Here is a 14,169-nt window from a genome sequence, read left to right as displayed (position 1 = left end):
TCTTGGGTGGATAATGCCTCTCTGGATATTTTAATAATGTCTGAAAAATCAAATGTGAGTATTGTTGTCTTTAAACAAATCATGTGACTACTTTTTAATGCTGTCAAAAATTGACCCTAGTCTGTCTCTCTCTGTCTGTGTGTGTATGTTAGGGAATTTAGACTGTAAGCTCCAATGGGGCAGGGACTGATGAATGAGTTCTCTGTACAGCACTGCGGAATTAGTGGCGCTATATAAATAAATGATGATGATATGTGCCCGTTAATAGAGGACTATGGAAATTAAAACAAAAATCTTTCATTTAGTTTGAATCGGAGCAATGTAATTTCTAGGGTGGTTATAAAAAAATGTAATTTACAAATGAATCTAGATTATAAAAAAAACAAACATTATGGGCCTCAGTTATAGTTGGATGTTGAATGTAAATCCAATAATGGACAGCAAAAATTCTCTTTGTTTTACTGTGCATGCAACTTTCACTTGCGGCTGTTTACACCTGGAGAGGAAAACCAGGGCCTTTCAATCACAGTTAAGTACGTTAAGAGGATGCACATGTAAGTGTACCATGCTCCCTGGAGATGCGGCCTATATAGAGGTATAGCGCCCAGTCTGGCAAAAAACAGTGCTGGCTGTTCCTAGCTAACTATCACATGCTATGAGAAATTATGTTGAAAATAAGGTACCTAATTGGGTTACTCTTGCAAAGGAAATATATTTATTATTTGAAATTAAAAGGGAGTCATCATCATACAGTTGATGATGATCATTGGCATATCTTAACTCTGATGCATACACTGTATTTTGACTTGCACATAACTTGAAATCTTAAGATATGTGCAACTCGGAATGCATATAGTTTCCTGCAATTCTGCAGCCTTACTTTTGCACGTACATTTGTATTGCAAAATGTCAGCTTACTCTAAATTAAACCCTATGGGGGGTATTCAATTGTTAGCGAGTTTGTAATTTGGAGCGCGTTACGTCTTTTTTTTTTATTATTATTATTATTTTTGAGTGCGGATACTTCTCCCGCAGTTCAATTTTTTTATTTTTTTTTACCGAAACGGTCTTATCGCACTCCAAACGTTTGTCAATGTTAAAGTATAGGCTGGATGCGAACCCTCAGCGAAAAAAGCTATTCAATTGTTTTTTAACGCTGTGGGTGAAACAGGCAAATCTGCTGTTTTATCTCGCACCTCCTTGGTCTGCTCAAAGAAAAAATTTTTTTATTAAGTTAAGAAAAATATACATTAAACTGAAAAAATAGGTGTAAAAGTTCATAAAAATAACCTAAAAACTGAAAAATACTATTTTTTTAAAAAAATAAAAGTGTAATAATTAATAATTTTTTGAAAGTTCTCCCTTTAAAAAAATCCATTAGTGGTGCATGTATTTAAACTTTATTTTTTTTTTTTAAGGGGGGGGAGGGTTGTGCCTGACCTCTGTCAGCTCTCATCAAAATTGTGAAAAGTAGCATGTTATTTATTTTTTAAAACCAAAAGCGTTTGCTCCCCACTCTATTTAGTCTTAACCCTAGTGCTGGCAGGCTATTGCTGTGTGTGTTAAAATCTTTGAAAATTTTTGCGTAGGGTTCCCCCTATTTTAATTGAACCAGCACTAGGCAAACCAGCCGGGGCGATAGGCACTATAGCGGGGGGGAACGCATTTTGGGTCCCACAGCCATAATGACTAAACACCCACAGACTGTTCAGCGCTGGCCTGGATTCCCTAGGGAGTGTGGCCCGCTGAAAAATGTAAGCGGGCCACCCCCCTAGGGACACCCAGCCCAGTGCCAATAGCACTAGGGCTCTTCCTACTACCCCTGGGCTGTGTGTAGTAGGGTAATAAATGGGGATTTTGTATGAAAAAAAAAAAAAAAAAAATTGACTTGTGGAACTACATGTCCCAGCCAGCCATGTTGGCCTAAATAGTGTGGGCATGCTGCTACTTGTCTAACTACAAGCACCAGCGTACCCAGGGCATGTTTGCACTTGTAGAACCACAAGTGCCAAAATGCTCTTACACCCACGGCTGGCTGTGATCTGTAGTTCCACAAAGCAAAATGTTAAATAAAAGCACAACACCCTCATTCCAACCACAAATCTTTATTAAAAATAATATAACCCCAAGAAATACAGTAAACACCCTCATGTACACCATAGATTTTTATTAAAAACAAAAAAAAACAAAATACTCACTAAATCCTTAGTTTTCTGATGCTTTACCTACACACACTCATTTACGCAAAGTCCCAGCAAATATTTGTACCTTCGAAGAAATGTCCGGCTTGCCCACTGCCCCACAAATATTTGTACCTTACAAATGTCCACGCTTGGCCAGTGTTCAAGAAATGTTTGTAAATGGTAAAAAATTTACCTGCTTGTAAAATCTTTAAATCTGCCGTCGAGGGGGGGGGGGGGGGGCATTGTTGCTTGCAGTGCTGGGGCCCTTCTTGATTGCAGTGTAGGGGCCCAATCTCCTTAGCATTGCTGGGGCCCTTCTTGATTGCAGTGTAAGGGCCCATTTTCTTGTGCAGTGCTGGGGCCCTTCTTGATTGCAGTGTAGGGGCCCAATCTCCTTTGCAGTGCTGGGGCCCTTCTTGATTGCAGTGTAGGGGCCCAATCTCCTTTGCAGTGCTGGGGCCCTTCTTGATTGCATTAATTTTCTTTTATTTTTTTATACTAAAATTACTGCCTTAACCACTCCTCATTTCAAACTCGCTAGGACCAATAATAGAGCGCGAGGGGGTGGATGCAATGTTAACAATTGAATTGAGCGGATTTTTTTTTTTAAAACGAGCGCTCGAACAGGAAAAAACGAGCGCAGGTTTTTTGTTTTTTTTCGAGCGCGGGATTTTCACCCGTCTCGCTAACAATTGAATATGCCCCTATGAGCCCAATGTAATAGGTGTATATTGTAAAATCTAATCAACTATTAACAATGTGCTTACATTTGTATAACATGATGGGTCACCTAAATTATTGTGGGGTCTATGTAAACATAGCAAATATGGACAGAATAGCTGGGATTTTTGAACCTTTCCAACATATTTTCCTCCTCTCAGCCAATTTGCACAGCAGTCCACCAGAGTGAGTGCCTGGACAAAGAGTCGGAAAGGAGCAAGGGTGCAAAAATGGAAAAGGTTAACAAAAATTGAGTACTGTGACTCTATGTATGTGCATAGATCCGTTTACAATAGATTAAATTGTACAAGATACCCAATTAAAACAGGATTTCATTCTACTAGATAAAAATATGGTTTTAATTCACATAATAATATTGTCTCTAACCTTATACTAGTAAAACTAAATTGACTAGACTACTTAATTATTGGAAAGAGGGGCACAGCAATAATGTACTAAACATGTAGAGGCAATAAATTCCCTTAAGATCTTTATTTATCAAAAGTTAAAGAACAGGAAACACAACAATGTGACAAACACACAATCAACATTTAAAAATAATTGTTTTATGTTTTCCACTAGTAAGTGATTTTTCAATTTCCTGTCTCATAAGGACTTGAGTATAATGGAATTTCTCAAGGGAAAAATTGAGCTGTGTGCTTACTACACTTGAACATTCCTTATTATGTCTGAAACTGGAGCACTGGATTCTAAAGGCAAAATGACCCTGATAGTGTTAGGATTTTGTGATGTATTGATAAGAACTATTGTGACATTCAGATGATGAGATTTTGTGTGTTTGTTTAGCTCTGGACAGTAAATACTTTTTCAGAGTAAAGAGTATAATATGAAAGCAAATCTACATAACACATTTCTAAGAACAAACAGAAAGATTAAACAAGTTCACATTTTGGGGTCAGTTAAGATTGTTCAATTGCAAAGTTGTAATTCTCATTTTTACCATTTGCAAACACTTTGGCTGGGTACACACTATAGAAAATCTCTCCCGATGTGTATTGTTAACAATTTTACCAATGACAGAAAGTCCCTAATAGCATGCTCATTCATGTGTACACACTAGACATGTTTTACAAGATTTACCTTCATATCTGTGCTTTTCATTTGTCCTAACCATCAGCTGAAAAGATTGTGACTGTGCACACTCCATAGAGATCTGTGTACACTGCCGGTCCTGAGTGTTTCACACTGCAGAATTTAAACAATATCGCTCCATCGTTGAACAAGATTTTAGTCTGTTTGTAAAATCAAAACAAATGATACATTATGCTTTGGAATGATAATCATTCAGTGTACACACTAATGCAATATCGGGCTGAACGGTCATTTATCCTGTGATTGGCACGGTAATCGGGTGAGAAACCTATAGTGTATACCCAGCCTTTGGTTCATTCCTCAAACACACAATGAAATTGCCTAGCTACTCTGATAAAATGCAGGAGAGGAATCTGCTGAAAGGGTTTTTACAAATGGAAACAGGAGCTTATGCATAGTATATTGTGCAAAATACTGAATACTGATTGCTCCTCTGTCTGTTCAAATACTGTGCCGGTCTGTAGACCTGTTGCCTGTATTCTTCCTGCTCTTCACTGTGCGTAAGCTTGCACAGTGAGGTGCATTTAGAGCTACAGCTCATTTGCCCTCCCCCTCTACACATGGCTTGGTAAATTGTCCAAGTTGTGTATAGAGGGGGGGCTGAAAAAATTGTAGTTCTAACTGTACCTCACTGTGCAGTACGTAGTTCACTTTTTACATTTTTGTGGAGAATCCCTTTAAGTGCAGACCTCCATCAGTTAGTATTTCCATGGATATATTTCTTAACATTAGCCCTCAAGGCTCTAACTAGATGGAATACTATCACCCCACCTCCTCTAAGCCGCTTCCTTGTGGTGAGTTTACTCAGAACTCTAAAAAGTGAAATGAGAATGAGGAATAACTTGCAGGTATATATCTTTAAGGAGCGTCACCAACCGCTGCTGTAACATAAATCAGGTACTGAATTTGCTAAAATATTCAAAACTGACAAGACAAAATACTGATGAGCACTGGTTGCAGTAAATTGATAAATATATCTTGAATTTATTTAATATAAAACGAATAAAAATCACATATAGTGACACATATACTGAACACGCTAGTATTAGCAATAACAATACAAACACAAATAAATCCAGATACCTCTCAATTGTTAATACTGAGCCGACTCTTATTAATCAACCATGTGAACCCAAATATATGGATTTCTTATATTCCAAACGTTCAAAAACGATTCCTCTTGTGTATCCAAAACCGGACAACTGTTCTATTTTGTTGTATAATTGTATTTCATTGTCTTAATGCAGGTCCACATAGAAGTTTAATCCAACTATGCATAGTAATCACAGTTCCATTTTAAATATCCTTTTAAATGCATGTGATTGTTGGAACTTGGATACAAATCGAAATGTGCTCTTTAAGAATCAGCCTCTGTTCAGAAAGGAACATAGATATTGATTTGATACATCACTGTTAGGGAACATAATCCCACTATTTGAAATGATAGAGTCAGGCCATTTAGGCAACAAATCAAAGCAAATAATTCCACTATCCACAGTTGTATTCAATATTGTACCAAAAGAGCATTTGACTTCTCTGAAATTAAAGAGGATCCATATACTATAGAGTCCACAACAGAAGTTGGAAATTGAGGAGCTGGAAAAGTTTACTCTTCTTGCCACTAGCATAAACCTGCATTCTAGCATAAACCTGCATTTCTCCACCTCTTAAGGGGCGGTTTCATCAGAGGTTAACACTCACAACATATGAGCGCCTTTAATACCATTTGATGTATTGCAGAGACCAATCAGCAACAATTTCCCCTTAAGTTACCTTATTTAGTGATCATAATAAAACAGCATTAAAGTTTCCTTTCAAACTTCTTAGTTGTACATTCTCAAATAGCATTTTATAATATAAAGTGGCCTACCTTTTCTTATAGGGGGGTTACAATCCTCTATTATCCCCAATGGCTGAGAACGCTGTCAGTTAATAGCCTCTAAGTCTCCTGCTATTGGGTGAGCATTTTGACGTCACTCAGGAGGTGTGCCCCGCAGAGCATAAAAAAACTATCAGATGAGTAAGTCTGGTTGCCTTGACAAAGCATAGCGAAACACGCATTGGCATTTTTGCTGCATGCACTCTGATCCAGAATTTGTTATAGAAGGATACCTATGGTAGATTTCGAAGCTTCCTAAACTCAGAGATAGATCGGAGCGACTAGGAGGCAGGCTGCAATACACTCCCCATATGGCATGCAAGACAGGCAGCATTAATATAAGATGTATCTCTGATTGGAATTTACACAGGGAAGTGTTCATTGTTTTAAAGGAGCTTAGCCTTATTAAGGGCTAATCACTTCAGTGTAATAAGCGCTCCATTTGAGTTTTTGTTCATTACTATTTAAGGGTTTAGAGTAGAACATGACAGACTATTAGATTATATGCACTTTCTTTATGGTTAAACTATGTTTACCTTGTACAATCCAGTAAATATTAGAGGATATGGTCTTAGATAGGAGGCTATAATCCCCCTCTTAATTTAAATACATGGAAAGAAAGGGATGAACATCATAAGGCTCTACCTATAGCAATGTATACAGGACTGACATCACATAAGTCCAATGCAAGGTAATTGTATCTATTTTTTGGTTTGTGGATGACATTCCCGATTTACATCTTAGGCAGCCACCTTTAGGAGCGCACTAGGTGTTACATTATTTGTTATTGCTCCTCTTAATTTAAGACATAACTGTGGAAGGCATTATGAAAGTATAGAGTGTAACCTTTAGCAATGCACCATTATAATAGAATCTAGTTCCTCTAATATAGGTGATTACCTTCAGTTATAAGGGGTCTATATTCCAAGTGCTTCCAGCTATTTTTATAATCACTCTTCTATTTATTTTATTCACAAGCACTTATATCTCGCTATTTTTATCCATGTTTGCTTTTAATTAAATTAATAAAGGTTACATTTTAAAAAAAAATTATGACGTTCAGATACCAATAATTATGTTTGATTGTTAACTCCGGGGAGATCAAGTGCACCTATTGTACAAACAACTATTTAGCTAGTCTTCTCTACACATAAGGGTTCAAATAACGTAAGGCTTAAGATACAGTGTTCCGTACTTTATGTAAACAAAAAACGTGATATAACTGGTCAATCACGGCACCACTTAATATAGCCATCATGTTTTAAGACCAGCTGATCGTGATTTTTATTCATTTTATATAAATAAATTCAAAATATATTTATCTATTTACTCCAACCAGTGCTCCTCAGTATTTTGTCTTGTCCTTCTAATCCAGTGGTCAGGGAACAGAGGTAAATGACCCCAAATGGGGTCAAAATGAAATTCCTGTGGGTAATGCTGCCGATTCACATGATGTCAGTTGGATTGTAGACCCCTTTAAATGTGAAATTGCTGTTGTACCAGAAGAGCCTCAAGGGTTGGCAGATGCACTTCTTGAGCTTCAATGCAATAATGAAGCACGTATTGCATTTGACATCAAAGCAGATGTGTCATATTTTTGGATGTCAATAGCTGCAAAGGCATTTAAAATTGCACCTGAGGAGGCAGTCAAAAAGGTGTTGCATTTTGCAACAACCTACCTTTGCGAACAAAGATTTTCCACTCTAACGAACATAAAAACAAAGCAGAGAAATCGATTGGACGCTGAAGACTGTATCCAAATTTCTCTGCCCCAATATTGATGCTCTTGTATCAAAAATTAAGCAACATCATTTCTCCAAAACCTGAAGTTTTGAAGTTGAAGCTTTCAAAGAAATTTTTAATAGATTCAATAAAATTTTGAATTCCAATAATTAATAATATATGACTTCCTTCCATTGAAATCAAGAGGGTAACGTCGGCATATCTAAATATATTTTGGGGTAAAAGGTAAAAAAGTTTCCTGACCTCTGTTCTAATCTATGCCATTTCAACTCTGTCCATTTCTATGTCAGGAGGAATATGAAGGGATAGAACCACCAATTCAGTCTATTCTCTAAATACACTCACATTGTGCTTGTCACTATATTTGAAGCTGACAATTAGAGGAATTAGAAGAGAAACTCCTCTGGTTGGCTATATGCATATAGTGACCTGCCTAAAATGGTCACAATGAAACTGTACGTAGGATAGAGGTCCTCAAAATTGGAGTGTGCATGACACACTGATCATCACATTGAATATTTGCAGTGTGATTGTGCTGGTATATTGTCAATTCTACACCTGGAATGTCAGCTGCAGTATGCTTCTACCAGTTAGTTAATTGTATATTTAGTTTACTTTTAGGAAATAGGGAGACCGGAAGAGAAAAGAGGCATGGGGTACCAGATAGCACTAGCAAAAGATGAATGAGTAGAAAATGAATGAAAGGAGAGACAATGGGCCTGAGTCATTAAGAAAAGTAAGGCAAAAAAAGGAGTAAATAGCCTCCAGGGCAAACCATGTTGCAATGCAAGGGGTGCAAATTAGTTTACTATTTTGCACATAAGTTAAATACTGCTGTTTTGTCATGTAGGGCACAAATACTTAATAACTTTATTTTTACACTGAAATTTAAAGTTGATCTAGGACAGGCCCTACCCCAACTAGTCTGTCCCCACATTTTAAAATTTCCTTCCCCTCCAATGCAACATGGCTTTGCCCAGGTGCAAGGTTACTCCTTTTTTATGCTTTGCTCAGCTTAATGCTCAGGCCCAATATGTGAATGAGAAAGAGAGAGCAATTAGAACTAATAAAAAAACTACAAGAGGAAAAAAATATGTAAATAACAGATAAAGGAAAGGGAAAAGAATATGAATTTTGTTCCAGACATTAACAAGTGAAAAGAAATGAAATAATCAGTGCTATCTTCTATAATAATAATCTGCAAAATAGAATAATTTGCATATTTATTTGCAATTTATATATAAATCTGCAAGACATGATGGATACTTTCTCCATGGCAACAACATAGTTAAATAATGCAAATTGTTCTTGACTTTATAAACCAAACAGGATGTGTTATTGAAGTTATGTATTACCCAATGTAGCACAACATTATGGTGATCCTTTATTATCACATATTGCCTGGCATATATATTAGACAAACACAGACTTCTAATGCTTTGTGATTGTTAAAGGCCAGTTGTGCTACAAAGAAGAATTTGTACACCCCACCATAGCTTTGCCATGGGTACCCTTCTGCTGTTTACTCTAGCTGCCATGGTGAGTATATCCGGAGACTGATAACTCCCTTACAAGATCTATGCTACCGGGCTACACTTCAGCCTTACTCACACACAGACAAATATATAACTAAAGAATATTCTATTTATTGTAAACCTTTCACTTATAGAGCAATAGCACATTTATGAAGAATTAATCAATCCATTATAAACTGCAATATAACAATGAAGACGGACACAACATCACAAATAACATACTCTTAAAGCTAATCATTGGGGTATCCTTGTTGGGCACAGTTTGATGGATAGTTTCATGGATAGGGGGCTTCTTGTTCTCTTACTGCCAACACGGCAGCAGTCGAGCCCAGGTGTTGCCCAATTTTCGATTGTGCAAAGACCGACATATTTCTGAAACTTAAAGCTTCTCAATCCTAGTGATCCTTCCTTTGGTTATCCAGTGTTTGATAGTCCAGTGGGAACTGTGATACCCAGACACATCTGCCTCCAAATCTCTTGAATGATCCACTGGAACCACCTTTGTATCCTAGCTTTGTTTCCCACAGTGGGATGCTCTAGGTACAGGGTGCTACTACAATTGGTGGGCCTTGTTTCTCAGAGGTTTGCTCAGGGTCTAAAGTTGGTTATACACTACAGACAATTTCTCCCAATTCATGTGTACACACTACACAATTTTATTCTATTTACCTTCAGATCTGTTCTCTTCATCTGTCATAACCGTCTGCTGAAAATACCATGACTGGAAACTCTATGGAGATCTGGTTATGCTGCTGGTCGTAAATCTTTACACACTTCAGGATTTGCCCGACTTCTCTCCATTATTTATATAGATTTTTAGTTTGTTTGTAAAATCAAATGAAACAATACAATATTTTTTGGTTAGATAATTTGGGAGTATACACACTAATGCAATATCAGACCTAACAGTTGTTTATTGTAAGATTAGCATGATAATCTGGTGAAAAACCTGTAGTGTGTACTCAGCTTAAGTATCTGCTCCCTTTTCTCCTAGCTCCCTTACTGTTGATGGCTCCTTGAAGTCTGGAGATAAGGCAAACACAATTGGTCTGGACTATGAACTACAAAGGACATAATCACCAATGATAATGTGAACTATGGTCCCTGCCTGTATTTAACTCATTAATGTAGTTTGGGTGATTTACAGTGTTCTGAGCCCACTGGCTCTGGCGTATATTGACTGGCAAACTACTGTAGAGGGGAGGACTGATACCCAACACATCTGAAGCAGAGTGCAAAAGAATAAGTTCTTGCAGGAGAGGGTACCCTATGGTTAATTAAGCTTCTTTAGTGACATATGCAGTAATATAACATGCTATGTAATTAACAGTCATACGGCAACATTTAAGAAATACAGGGAAAGTGCCTCCTGCATTCTTCCCAACAAGAGGGAATCCGGAGCAAGTTTAACCTTTATTAGTAGTTCCTTACTATTGGCACACTACTGTCCTACCACTAAAGGAAGTGATTCCTACCCATTATGACAAACTATTATAAACGGTGTTCTATAGGCAGATTTGGTGCTGCAGATCTACAACAATACCAATGTAATAGTAATATATAATGTGACTATAAGGAATGGTTGACCTTATGTATTATTAATAAAATTAATGAATAGCAATGCAAATACAGGCAAATGTATCTGCTGGAACCATAGGTACAGTAGTATTTCAAGAAACAGAATGGATGCAACTTATAACAACATCAGCAAGATTGAAACAGCACAATGCCTCATAGCTGCATTCACTTCTGGGTTGGCCGGTGACTTCACATACCAAATTTTGCCTCATATTTTGCTTATACAAATTATGAGAAAGAGGAAACATTAGAACTGTCATTACTACATGTGACAATTGTGTGCGCGGAACATTTTATGGCATAGAAAGTCGCATTTCAAGCATGGAGGTGTAAAACAGGTCCCCTAAAAACAATACTGTCCGTTCTGACCCCCTTTCATGTCAAGGGCCATACCTAAAAATTAACCCACTCAGCCTCTTTATCACATTGCAATCATTTTGTTCTATAAAATGAAATCTCATTTTTGTTCTTGCTCAAATAGAGATGCATGGTGGATCAAAAACTATAGTAGCAGCACATACAAATACATGTTCAAATGTTTCATGGCCCTGAAAGAACTAAATGGGATGTCATTTAGAGTTGAACGCACTTGCATACCGAACATATGGAGGAAAAGATACCCACAAGAAAAAGCATATTTACCTGTATATGTTGAATTGGACACATCTCAATATGCATCCTGCTCACAAACATCAGGCATACAAGTATGCAGGGCTGCTAAAAGGATTTTCCTGCCACCCCCCCTCTATGCGCCCCTGCTGGTATGTATACTAATGCCCCACAAGAGCAAAGAGATGTAGCATGACAGTGTTAATAGTAATAGTTAATAGGTAAAGTTGCATTACCCTTTCTTTGCACAATATAATAATGATATAAATATATGTCATATACACAAAATGGGATATTTTCTTTACAGTTACTGATAAATGTGAAAGTCGCATTTTCAATACAAAATATAATGAAATATTAACACATCCACATCTGTTTTTTATTCCTTTTAAAAAAAAGTAATTAAGTAATCTGACTAGACCACTGTAAATTCATATAATATAGCTGCCATGCTAATGAATGAAGTAGTATGCAATCAGCCAAACAGAGGCAGGTAGATGCAGCTGATAGTCATCATCACCATCATTGTGTATCATTGCGATAGCCTTCCAGTACCTGTAAGACATATGCCTCACAAAAGATATATACTGGGATATGTTCACTTCTATTTGTGTCGCAGTTATATGAATATGCTCCTACTGTACTCAGCCTATTCTTGCACACACCCATACCTCCCAACTGTCCTGAGTTAGGTCAGACAGTCCAGACTTGAGGGCTGTGTCTTGCCATCCCATTCTGGACATTTTTTTCCCATTGGTAGAAAATTTTTGAGTTGTGCGTAGTTCACAGCTTCTCTGCATAGTAGAGCAGGTGGACAGGTCCCACAAATGGTGTTTGGAGAGGAGCAGAGTCAGGGCAGCCTAGCACTTCAAAAGCAGTAGGCATGCCCCGGGGTTTGTGGTCATCATTTGACCATGCCCCCATCGTGATGAGGCACACACCAGTCTTTCCTAGTTCTAACTCTCCAGGTGTAAGGGGACGCAAGTCAACAAAATGCAAAAGTCTACATACATACATACATACATACATACATACATACATACATACATATGCATTTTCGGTGTCTGTGCTCAATACGGAGATGTGTATCTTCTCTAGAAATATAGATTTATGCTAAGTGGGTTCCAAGATATTTTATAGGGGAACTATCTGTATACACAAAAATCTTGTTTTTAAGCCTATTGAAGGAAGCAACATAAATCCTAGCATGACAACTGTTAACAACAAAAGATTTAAATAATATGGTGACTTTTATCTGAAGCCCAAAATACATTCTTTAATTAACAGATACATTGGAAAAAAATTCTCAATACTTACATAATAAACACATATTGTATTGCTCACAGCTGATATGAATTTTTAAATGCATAAGCAGAATGTTAATGTTTCATATGTTCACATTTCAAAAATCAGATGGAGCACAGCACAAGCACTTTATGTTAGATTCACAAACAATCCCTCGCATTTTCTTTCAATGAATGCTCTTAAAATATGCTCTTCAAGATATGCTGGATGTCTCAAACATTCTTAGCTGTGCAATGTTTTTTTTTATGTAAATTTTATTCATCACATAAAGGTTATTTGATTAAAATATTCAAGCAATGACAATGTTTACTTTAAATATGGGCTTTTTCAAATGTCTTTTGTGTCAATGAAACTGTATTGCAGCTTTGTGTTTCTGACAAAATGAAGATGATCTGGACTGAAATAATATCTCTACTCTAAACACCCGTCTGAATGCTTAATACTTTATCTCTACATTGTTATATTTTTTCAACAGAGAAGTGTCAGTTTAGAATTATAACCTTGGGTGTATATTTACATTGACTCAACATAAACATATATATATATATATATATATATATATATATATATATATATAGTAACTTTAAGACCGTTTATAACTTTTCTCTTTTCAAACACCTTGCTATAAAAATATTGTAATGTTAAGCTCATGCAGAACACTAGTAACACAATTTAACATGTCAGGGTTACTGCTGAACTGTACATCACTAGTGAAAAAAGGGCAAACATACGTACCATGCAAAAATTTCCTGTGCAGCTATTGACCTAATATATATATATATGTATATAAAATAGGTCAATAGCTTTATAATTTACTTTTTGTAATACTGTGAATATTGTAAAAAGAATGTTTTGATAGAAAGTTTACTCTCACAATGATAAGGGAGCATGTGGAGGGAATTCAGACAGGGTTCACTCCCTCCACTTTCTTTGAATACGCAGAGCCTGTTGCATTGTTGAACCTACACCAGTGGTTCCCAAACTGTGTGCCGCAGCTCCCTGGGGTGCCGCAGAGATCTCACTGGGGTGCTGCGGCCAGGGCCGGTGGTAAGCAAGGCGAGGGACTACTTGGCAATTCTTTTGGCTTGGGGTGCCTTGAAAAAAATTATATAAACCATAAGGGTCCCTTGAACTGAGAAAGTTTGGGATTCACTGACCTACACCATTGTGCATTAGCGTAAATGAAAAAAAATTGAGAGAGGAATATTATATCTTCTGTATTATATCAAGCCTGTTAGCAAACTTGTCTTGTGCTTATGACCTGGTTGTGTATGTGAGTATATGTATTCCTAACATAAACCTGGCGGATATGCCACAGGTGCAGAGCTGGATGTATCTTGAGATACCTCCCACTCAGCATATGGGCATAAATGCACTATTTTATGGGCGGCTTCTTTAGCATGAATTACACCCAACATGCGTATAACTCAGCTTCAGGTCTACAGAGAACAACAAACTGATTCCCCTTTAACTGTCTAATCACAGGCATGTTTTTTACCTCCTC

The 14,169-nt window shown here is 37.1% G+C and overlaps 1 protein-coding gene across 1 annotated transcript in view; it reads left to right on the top strand.

The window, feature by feature from the left end:
* The window catches only part of CSMD1 (CUB and Sushi multiple domains 1), a 1,526,452-nt gene that overhangs the window by 1,172,162 nt on the left and 340,121 nt on the right, over positions 1 to 14,169 (top strand). The window lies entirely within an intron of this gene.

The sequence above is a fragment of the Mixophyes fleayi genome, chromosome 3 (assembly GCF_038048845.1).
Source record: "Mixophyes fleayi isolate aMixFle1 chromosome 3, aMixFle1.hap1, whole genome shotgun sequence".
In the NCBI taxonomy this organism is placed as follows: domain Eukaryota; kingdom Metazoa; phylum Chordata; class Amphibia; order Anura; family Limnodynastidae; genus Mixophyes; species Mixophyes fleayi.
The sequence above is the reverse complement of the archived record's forward strand: the minus strand, read 5'-3'. Positions and strand labels throughout refer to the sequence as shown.